Source organism: Cataglyphis hispanica, chromosome 1 (assembly GCF_021464435.1).
Source record: "Cataglyphis hispanica isolate Lineage 1 chromosome 1, ULB_Chis1_1.0, whole genome shotgun sequence".
Lineage (NCBI taxonomy): Eukaryota > Metazoa > Arthropoda > Insecta > Hymenoptera > Formicidae > Cataglyphis > Cataglyphis hispanica.
Window position 1 is genome coordinate 319,169 of NC_065954.1, and position 12,309 is coordinate 331,477.

Genomic DNA, 12,309 nt, shown 5'->3' on the forward strand with positions numbered 1-12,309 from the left:
ATAACGAATTCATTTTCTATTTGGACATCTAATAAATCCAAATACAATATTTCTAATTGAGTGCCTAAGGCAAGCCAATATTCAGCGCTAATGCAGCTAATATATTTTCAGCGCTTTCGGCAGCTTTTATGCAGCGCCAGAGCAGCCAATTAATTTTTATAATCTTTTGGATCTGTAAAAAATGAAAAGATTATAAATAATGACATAAAAATACTATTTAAATTTTATTTAATTTAATCAGTTCTTTACCTTTATGATTGTTGTTATATTATTCAACAGTATATTTAAGAAACGCCGTCAATATTTTTTAAATTTCTTGTTTTATAGTAAAATAAACTAATCTAACTATTCAAGCAATAAAAATTATGCCAAACGAAGTAATAAATCTCGTAATAGCATGGTTTGTAAACCTTATGATTCATTTATTTATAAAAGTTGAGGTCGAATACAAGAAGAAATCATAGTTGATAACATGGCGGAAAACGGTCAACATGATGAACGCGATGTAAGTATTTTAATAAGGATAATTATAAAATTAAACAACAATTTTTAAAATTTTATTTTTTTTCTAGATGTCGATGGAAGATGTCATGTTGGAGCTTGACTCGGTGGTGGGAACACCGGTTGATGTGTTGGCGTGTAGCGCGCAAATTTTTATGCAAGTTGACGCGCAGACTTGCACGCAAGTTGACGCGCAAGCTGGAGCACGGGTCGGCGCCTCAGCCGACACATCAAATAACACACCAGTCGTCGCATCAGCCGGCGCGCAAGTTCCCGCTTTTAGATGGCGCGGACCAAAGGCTGGATCTAACACAGCGTCCCCAGCTGTGCAAGAGCAGGACCTGCCCAGCAGAGGCCTGGGCCTAGACATGTCCAAGCAGAAGGAACTGCTGTTGTATAACAGGAGCATAATTTAAGTAAGTAATTGTCCTTCTTTTTATTATTGTATTACATGCAGAGCACAATATAATCAAGTACAGTGCATGTGAAAAAAGTATTTATAGAATGAAGCGAAGAAACATAAAACACTTCTCATTGCATTTGATTATATCTGATAATTATGACATTATGACATTTTATTGTAATTCAACATTGCGATCATAGATACAATCATCATGGTCAATGAGAAGACTATTTATGTTTCTTCACTTTATTCTATAAATGTTTTTCTCACATGTGTGCAGCACTCTCACTCTGCATGCTTATGATCGCAATGTTGAATTACAATAGAATGTCATAATGTCATAATTATCCGATATAATCAAATGCAACGAGAAAAGTATTTATGTTTCTTTGTTTCATTATATAAATAAGTACTTTTGTCACATGCGTTACACTTGATGATTATAATCTGGCTCTGCATATAGCATAGTAATATTGTAAATATATAATTTTAATTCAACGTTGTGATCACAGATATAACCAAGCATCGTGTATGAGAAAAGTATTTATTTATATAATGCAGAGTATAAGTGCTGCACACATGTGAGAAAAACATTTATAGAATAAAGAAACATAAATAGTCTTCTCATTAGGTCTGATGATTGTATCTATGATCGCAATGTTGAATTATAATAGAATGTCATAATTATCAGATATAATCAAATGCAACGAGAAAAGTATTTATGTTTCTTTGCTTTATTATATAAATAAATACTTTTCTCTCACATGCGCTGCGCTTGATTATATTTGGTTCTATTTATTATGTAATTATGACATTATGCGATGCACTTGATTATATTTATGATCACAACGTTGAATTAAAATTATATATTCACAATATTACTGTTCTATATGCAGATACAATTAAGTACAACATAAGGAAAATGTTTATAGAATAAAATGGATTGCATCTGTGATCGCAACATTAAATTAAAGTTATGTATTCAAAATATTACTGTACTATACGTAGAGCCAGATATAATCAAGTGCAGCGCATGTGAGAAAAGTATTTATAGAATGGAGCGAAGATTCATAAATATTTTTCTCTATGAGATATTTATATTCTATATGAGATCACAATATTAAAATTACAATAAAATAAATCTACTACAATGCTATTGTGCTATATATAGAAAGTAAACTAAAATAAAATTTTTTATTATTACAGACTGGAGACCAAGAGGAAGGCAATCGGGCCGCTGCCAAAGGGAGCAGCAGTTTCTAAATTTTTTGTATAAACTGTCTGCTCTTAGTTTTTATTGGGGAGAGAGGAGAAGAGGAAGAGGAAGGGGAAGAGGAAGAGGAAGAGGACAATAAAAAGTACGTTGTCAGAAATTATATATTTTATATATTTTTTGCTTGTTCATTTAATTCAATATTATATGAATAGCGAGTGATAAATGTTTTTATTAATTTAATTAAATTTTATTTATATAATTCTTTTAATTTTAGAAGAAGAATAGAAAAAACACAAAAGTGAAGAGAAAAGATGAAAAAGTGAGAGAAAAAATATGAAGAAAAAAAAAATAAAAATAAAATTATATTTCTAATGAAAAAATATTTTAACCAAATATATATATTATCAAAATTTTATTGCTCGCTTTCCCTTCTCCTTTTCCTTCTTATCTTTTAAAATCTCTAATAAATTATTTATCTCTAATATATTATAAAAAATTTAAATTAATAATAAAAATATAATTTATTTAACATTATTTAATTATAAAATAGATAGATAGATAGATAGAGATAGATAGATAGATAGATAGATAGATAGAGATAGATAGATAGATACAGATAGATAGATAGACAGATAGAGAGAGAGAGAGAGAGAAAGAGAGACAGCAAACAGACAATTGTCACCAATCAGGTTTGCAAATTATAAGACGATTTATTTCATATAGAATAAAAATTGTCTGTACCAAAGCAGAATAACCAAATCAATATACTCAATAGAAAAACAATGGCCATTCTATAATTAAATATTAAAAAATTAAAAAGTTTTAATTTTTATTATATAGTTTATATTTTTTATAATATCGTATATTATTATCTTAGAATATTATATTAAATATAGTTATATTATTATTATTTGAGTTAACTTTTTTTTATTCTTTAATTTAAGAATTTATAAAAAAATACAAGTTGTTCGTAATTTTCTTATTTAAATAAATATATAAATTTATAAAAGTACAAGCTGTTCGTAATTTTTTTATTTAAATAAATATAAATTGTATGTAATTTTCTTATTTCATTTCTTTTTAAATTATTGTTTTCCCTGACAATTTCTATTGGTTCTGCCATGTTTTTCTAAACTTTGTTTCCAATAAAAAGGAACATCCACTATGGTCAGATTCAATTCAGCCTTGTACACAAATGTAAGCCTTTAATTTAGATATGGTTACCATATTAATTTTTCAATCAATCTAATTGCTAATTGCAGAGCGTTGCTAATATAACTCAGAATAACGCACAATCTTTCGTCGAAAGCAACAAATGGACATTTTATATTATACTATATATATACATATTTGTCGATGACGACGTGGACGTTTCTTAAAATTTTCACATATGGAACTTTGCATCATAATATCTCTGATTTTAGATCAAGTACAGCAAAAATAAAAACATTTTCCGTATATAATTAAGACCCAAGCTATCCATTAAGTCTATTAAAAATTCGATCGGTCCAGCCATTACTGAGAACCGTTATTATGAGGTACTTGCAACTAACCGACTCGCCGTATAAATATACGGTGTGCCTCGCTATACTTGGCGCGAAATACTACCGTGTCTCTTGATTTATGCCGTTAAAGTTATCCAGTTCGATTTTACTACCGCTCGCACTGTATTTCTCTCTCTCTCTCTCGCGCTCACGTCGGGCTTCTCATTCTACGATCCTCTGTTTTCGCACCTCATTTAGATTATTTTTTTTTATTATGAAATTTATTGTTTTAAGTTTTATTATTATTATTGATTTAGTTTTAGAACTTTATATAAAGAACTGCTTATAAAGAATCAAAGATTTGAATTATTGATTTAGTTGATCGATTAAAACATGTTGCAATTCTTTCAATATGTTATTATGTATAAAGAATCAAAGGGAATTATTGATTTATTTGATCGATTATGATATCTTAAAATAAGTTATATCTTAAAAAAAGTATACACGATATATTTATGTACATATAATACTAGTATAATACTAGTAATAAATATTTTTACACTTTAAAATTATATACATATATATTGTTACGTATAAAGAATTAAAGCGAATTATTGATTTAGTTGATTGATTAAAACATTTTACAATTTTCTCAATATATTAATACTTACAAAGAATCAAAGAAAGTTATTAATTTAGTTGATCGATTAAGACATTTTACAATTTTCTCAATATATTATTACATATAAAGAAACAAAGAGAGTTATTGATTTAATTGATCGATTAAGATTTGATATATTTATATACATATAATATTTTTACACTTTGAAATTATATACGCATATATACTTTTACGTATAAATAATTAAAAAGAATTATTGGTTAATCAAGTAAAACATGTTATATTAATTTTATAACTTTGTTTTAAATATAAAGAATCAAAGAGAATTATTAATTTAGTTGATCGATTAAGACATGTTGCTATTCATTCAATATATTATTATATATAAAGAATAAAAAGAGAATTATTTATTTATTTGATCGATTATATGTTATATCTTAAAAAAAGTTTACATGACATATTTATGTACATATAATACTAATTATAAATATTAATAGAAAGAATTAGGCAAGGGAAACCAGCATTGTATGGGATGCAAAATATGTTTATTAGATCATAAGGCTTTGCGAACGTTTTAGTCTCTTCTTTGGACCATCCTCAGCGCAGACAAAAAAAATAAATAAGCAAATAAACCGGCCCTACACGGAACAAAAATCTCTAATGGATGTCTAGTAGACATCTATCATGGAGAATTCTTCGAAACCTCTATTAGACGCCTACGTAATCTATAGATATCTATTAGACATCCACAGTTTCGTATTTTTTACTTCCATTCAACATCCATTAGATGTATTTATAGATATCATACGGATGTGACATGGATGTCGCATGGTATAATCATAGATATTTTAAGAAGTTTTAATAGATAAATCTCCTAATATTATTTTTATTGAGAAATCTTTACAAAAAAATATTATATTGACGAAAATTGATTAAACGCTATTGGTTTTCAATAGCTTTCAATAATTTTTTCACTAATAATTAAATAATTCAAATTTTTTTTTCTTTATATATATATATATATATATATATATATATATATATATATATATATATATATATATATATATATATACAGGGTGTCCGATAATTCGCGGATTTCCTTTTAAGGGAAAGTAGAGGGTGTTTTTCTGAATAAAAAAGTCCTGTACCATTTTGTGATTTTCTCAATATTTAATGAAATATTAATTTTAAAAGATCAGCCAACGAAGTGCCGCGAAAAGCTCGCGGCGCGAAGATGCCTCCCACTGTCAATTGATACTCGGTCCGCGGCGAAGCAATGGGAGGAGCGGTTTGCGAGCGTGCTTCGCTATGGCAACCGAAATAATTATACACATAATATGCGCTCCGTTTTATGTATGTGATCTTTTCAGTTGTCAGTATGTACGAGCGTAGAGAAATTTTAAAAATAAATAATAAATATTAAATAAAAATAAAATAATGAATATGACATGGAGAGAATTTTCTCTTAGAATTTATCGTGAAAAATATGATAATCATGAGACAATATGATATAAAACATGAGATAAAAAAATTTTTCTGATTGGTATTTATCTCAATAAAAATAATATCTATTACAATTAAAATATAAAATATGTTTGATTAATATATTACTATGCCGAAAGAATCGTGATATACAAATTTTAATTCGATTATAAGGGGCTCTTAATAAAAGTACAAGAGTTTAAGATCCCTTTATATTTAAATTTGTATATCAGGATCCTTTCGATTTTATTGTTATAAAATAATTAATTTTATTCCTAGCACTCAATATTTATTTCCAGTTTTTTCTATCGTTCTCTAAATCTAAGAGTAAGAATCTTGTGCATTAATTATTACTCTCTCTCTCTCTTTCTCTCTTTCTCATACACACACACACACATACACACACACACACACACACAACAGAAAATGTGCTATCGTTTCCGCACCACCTTGCAGTAGATAGCATGGCGCATTTTTTTTAAAGTGGTATCCCCAATAGGTCTAATTCACTCTCATATTTTAATGCAAAAATTGTTCGAAGTGTCTTCCTCGTTCTTGTAGACAGAGTTCGGCCTTTCGAATAATATTGCGCGTCGCGCGATACGCCATTTCCGGCGTGATAGTATTGAAAACTGCGAGAATTGCTTCTCGCATTTCTGCTTCTGTACCATCACGCCTTTGTTCTATTAAATTTTTTATGTGCCCCCATACAAAATAATCCAAAACATTAAGGTCCGGTGATCGCGCCGGCCAGATGATTGGACCACCTCGACCCATCCACTTATCCGGATAATGCGCGCTTGAAATGTTGCGAAAATCCGCAAAATAGTGTGCGCCATTTAGCTGAGACACTTGGTTTCTCGCGATATTTAGTGCATCGTACTTTGCGCCAAAATGGATTGCATCCATATCATTTCCAACGTGTCCAGCAACTTTTGCCGAGAGACCAGGAACCACGCATCAATTTTTGCGTAGCTATTTTTATTCATTTATTTAATATATTTTTGTGTTATTTTTAACAAATGTTAATAATTGGTGAAACATGCACAGGATTTCTTGCACAATGTCGGCGGGATGATTCTTTTCCCGAACGCATATTATGGACCGACGAAGCAACGTTTACGCCCAACGGTATTTTTAATAGCCATAATTATTTACTATGGGCCGAAGAAAATCCGCGCGCTATTCGGCAACACGCTTTCCAATATCGTTGGACGATAAATGTATGGGCAGGAATAACTGCGAACAGAATTGTCAGTAATAAATTTACTAATTGTAAATAATTTAAATAATTTTATTTTGCAGTTTCGATAATCTCTTATTTCGGCAATTTTCAGATCGATCCTTATTTCCTACCGCCCCGCTTAACTGGTAAAGTTCATACAAATTTTTTGGAACATCAGTTACCAGAATTGTTAGAAGATATTCCCATCCGCGAAAGACAACAATTGATTTTTCAACATGAGAGGGCGCCTGCACATTTTTCGCGACAAGCTCAACATTTTAAGTATATATATATATATATATATATATAAAATTTTACATCTTTAATAAAAAATAAAAGATGATTTTAACTTTTTCATTTATCTGCCCAATTTCTAAGAAAAAATCAGTCCAATATCTGAATTCTCTATTATTGGGATTATACCAGAAATTAGACTGATAGTTCCATTTTTAATAGTTTCCATTAAAAATCATATTAAAGTTACATTTTTAATCTTATTCCAGTTCTTTGCAAGCTTTATATAATTCTCATGACTGAATTTCAAATGCGAGATAGATGCATCGCGCGTCGCATAGCGATAAACAAACGAACTAGCGGTTGAATACTATACAGCAGAAAGCCGTCTCGTTACTCCGAACCCCGATGTCCCTCCTTTGTTTTCCGTTGTAGACAGGCGCTGATTGATTAACTTTAATATCATATAACAACAAAAAGAAAGCTCAGATAAAAAAATGGTAAAGGATTTTTCTGTTCAGTTTACTGTGCTCTATCCACTCACGACCGTTGGCACAATCTTTGCAGGACACCCTGTATATTGTAAGTTTTTGGAATATTGCGCACAATAACATTTCTTGTAAAAAATTAAATAAATAATAATTTTAAATATATGAAAACATCAAATTCAATTATATATAATTAATGTTAAACAATTTTTTATAGTTTTGTAATATTTTTAGCATACGCGAAAAGTGAAATAATTGCGTGTAATATTACTAAATATTAAAATAAAGTTTCATTAATCTTCCGACAATATTATAAAGTAAAATTTTATTATAAAGTAGTATATAACAGTATATTATATATGATCAGTTATATATGATCATTAAAATGTGTAAGTTTGTAATTTCCGTATAATCTCTTACTACAATGTTCGATTCTGTGAAGGAGACATTCCTCAAATAAATGTTCGAAAAAGTTTAATCATCCGTTAATAAATCATCCGTTATTAAAAATGAATATATATATATATATATATATATATATATATATATTATATTTTCAAAAATACACTATTAAAAAACTCGTTTTATTTGATCTTAAGGATTTTTTATGAGATTCCATATATATTAAGAAAAAAAGTTTGAATTATTCAATTATTGAATATAATAAAAAAACGATTGAAAGTTATTGAACCAATAGTGTTTAATCGATTTTTGTTAATATAATATTATTTTGTAAAGGTTCCTTAACAAAAATAATATAAATATTTAAAGGTTCCAAATGATTAACAAAATTAAAAAAAAGAATTAGGCGAGGCAACCAGCACGATATTCTGTGCAAAATATGTTTATTAGAACTTAGACTATTCGCGAACATTTCGATCCTTTCATTGGATCATCTTCAGCGCAGACAAAAATAAATAAACAAATAATAAACTAACATAATCTATGTAAAACGGTTAGAATAAAATGACGGTCTACAAACGCACGGAAACGCTTTAAAAAATATAAAAAATAAACGGTAATAAACATAATATAAACTTAGGACATGTCAATTATATTAAAAAATTAATAAATTAAATGAATGGTCCAATGAAAGGACCAAAACGTTCGCAAATATTCTAAGATCTAATAAACACATTTTGCACAGAATACCGTCCTGGTTTCCTCGTCTAATTCTTTTTATTAATTTTATTAATAAAAATAATATTAGTTCCTTAAAATAATATTAGATCCTTAATAAAAATAATATTATTTGTTGCATTATAGAAATATTAATACAATGCTACGCGTAAGGTTTTTAGAATGTTAATGTAATGAGTTTGGACGACGTTTGTACGTTTTCGCTGAGAGGTTAATGGTTTCATCAATTTTATAATTAAATTTGCACTTGGCGTGCCCGTAAAATAAAAATTTGCAAGATTATTATTATCAGTTTATTATATCAATATATGTGTATTACTATATCATTATCAGTATATTAATATGACATATAATTCGATGAGCACGCCAAGTATTTGTATGTCGCTTTAATCTTCATGCTTTTCGTTTCGGACTTATGGTAAAGCTTATGATTAATGTATTTGGCTAGTTAACTAATGATTTCATATTTAGTTTTGATTTTTTATTTTTTAAGAGAAAATTATTTTTCAAGAAAAAATTTTTTTTAAAGTTATTTTTTAGAGAAAAATATTGAAATTTTTGTTAGTAATTTTTTGCGTACAAGTTAAAATTTTTTTTATGTACTTGGCGTGTTTATTTTACTTTTGTAAGGTTCTTTTTAGAGGTATCTCATTTCTTTTTGTAATAACTGTTTATTATAAAAATTTATATTTTTTGCAAATAACTGTTTTTTATAAAAATTTATATTTTTTCTGCAAAATTTAAAAATTATTTTTTAGGGATAAATATTAAAATTTTTGTTAGTAATTTTTTGCGTACAAATTAGAATTTTTTTATGTACTTGGCGTATCTTTTTTATCTTTATGTGTATATATATATATATATATATATATATATATATATATGTGTGTGTGTGTATATGTAATATTTATGTTTCTCAAAGTAGATCTAATTACAACAAAATTTTAATTTATTAATATTATAGTAACATGTTATGTAATAAGTGACATATATTTATAGTTTTTTTTATAAAATAACGTAATTAGTTATACATATTCAAAGAAAGCCAAAGTATATATTATCTATATTGACAAATTGATAAATTGAAACGATTAAAATTTTGTTGCAATAAGATCTTTGGGAATGATAAATATGTATATATATTTTGACTTTCTTTGCATATGTATAACTAATATTGTAATAGCATGTTGGGCATGTGAGATATATATTTATATTTTTTTTGCATAATAACATATTATTATACGTAAGTAAGGAAAGCATACGTATGCATAATTAATATTGAAATAGCATGTTGTGCGATGCGAGATATATCTATTCATAAGTTTTTTGTTGTTTTATATAATAACGTATTATCAGTACATATGCAAACAAAGTATATATACTACGTATAGTGACAAATAGATTAATAAATTAAAGCGATTAAAATTTTGTTGTAATAAGATTCATTTTGGAATTAATAAAATAAATACTACGTATGTATACTTTGGCTTTCTTTGCATACGTGTAATTAATATTATCTTGTACAATGCGAGATGTATGTCCACCACTTTTTTTTTCTATAATAATATATTTTGTTGCAATAAGATTCATTTTGAGAATAATAAAATAAATACTATGTATGTATACTTTGACTTTTTTGCATACGTACAATTAATATTATGTTGTGCAATGCGAAATATATGTCCACCACTTTTTTTTTCTATAATAATATATTTTGTAGCAATAAGATCCATTTTGAGAATAATAAAATAAATACTACGTATGTATACTTTAACTTTTTTTGCATATGTATAACTAATATTGTAATAACATGTTGTGTATGTGAGATATACATTTATTGATAATTTTTTTTTTGCATAATGACATATTACTATACGTAAGTAAGGAAAGCATACATAATTAATATTGAAATAGCATGATGCGAGATATATAACATGTTATTATTAAATAAAAATTTGATATATGTATAATATAATTGTCCTTTATTTTAATATTATTACAATAATAAATACAAATCACACTTATAATCTTTTTTTATTTTTTAAATATATAAATTTTTAAATATATATATTGTAAGACGTCGTACGCTGAAGGAGACTATGGTGTGAAGAATACTGAAGAGTACACCATTTATTGTTGAAGACTGCCTCACCCGCGGTTTTTGAGCCATGGTTTTCCCGACGGATCTTAGAGCGAATGCCGAGGCAGGGGCTTGGGGAGTCCTCTTTGAGGATGTCGGGTCCACAGTGGATATCCCCCCCTTGTCCGAAGATTTCCATGAAGCGACATGATGAACCTACCACAAGCAAAGCGAGGCGCAGAGGACACGGAAAAAGAAGAAGGTCCGACGGTTTTCTTCACGTTCCTGAAAGACGTATGATTGGAACCGGTGATGGTGCTCCTAACCTGTTGCAGTAGCACAGAGTAGAGCAAGGAGCCATTGAGGTATCCTGGAATCTACGTTTGGAAGAAGAGAAGAATGATCAACCCTTGAGCCTATTTTATAGATTGTCGGGACGACAATCTTATAGAAGAGGAGGGGGCAGTGATACGTCCGCCTTCTGTTTATCCGTCCCTGTCGCCTATGCTGGTGTGCTGTACTGTTTTCGGAAGATGATTCCTTGACGCGTCGCTAAGGGAGATGTTTATAACAAAGGCTGACATTTGGATGTTTTAAGCCATCTTAGTCTCGCGGCGGATTTGATTTGGTGCGGACGTTTCCGCGATTGATCCCGTTCTCTTTTTGTAACGGGTTTATCTGTTCTTTTTTATGTATTCTGTGTTCTGTTCTAATATTAAAGTTTCTTTACTTATTTAATAATAAGTGTTATTATTTGCGACGCGGAGTGAGTGTGCGGATTGTGATGTGCGTTTAGATAAAACTCGAAGTTGACGCGTGGACGTAACAATATTTTAAAAATTGCAGTAAATAGATATAGGCAACGGATAACATTTGTAAAGCCGTTATTAGAATATGAACTTTTTTATAAAAAAAAGTCCTTTCTTTATCCTGCTAATAAACATTACATATACAAAATAATAGCACTATAATAATAATAGCACTATAATAATAGAACACAGTAAACTGAACAGAAAAGTCCTTTACCATTTTATTCTGTGACTTTTAATAAAAAAGTTATTATTAAGTAAAGTCTGACCAATTTTAGCGCCGACTTTTAGCCGCACGCACATCAGTGAGCCGCGCGCCGCTGTAATGGTGGAGCGCCCACGCAGTCAATCTCTCTCTTTCTTTTTCTCTGCTTGTTCTTTATTGTATTCATTGCTATTATTACATTCTTCTATTTGTTTTATTTTTATACCTTGTATTTTTGTTTTCCTACATGATAATAAAATAATTTATTTATATATTATATATTATATTTATCTATATATTATATTTATAATTTTATCTTCATTTTATAGAGCATAAATGAAACATTGTGTATTTTATAAATAAAAAGAGTATTATAAATGTGTGTGTTTTTGTGTATACATTTGTTGTATATAACTA

At 28.4% G+C, this 12,309-nt stretch overlaps 1 long non-coding RNA gene across 1 annotated transcript; it reads left to right on the forward strand.

Moving 5' to 3' along the window:
- Nucleotides 1-695: 695 nt before the first annotated feature.
- On the forward strand, nt 696-2,523 carry LOC126854684 (uncharacterized). Its single transcript, XR_007688139.1, has 3 exons — nt 696-917; nt 2,111-2,262; nt 2,395-2,523. It is a non-coding gene; the product is annotated as an uncharacterized LOC126854684 (long non-coding RNA).
- The last annotated feature ends 9,786 nt before the right edge of the window (nt 2,524-12,309 follow it).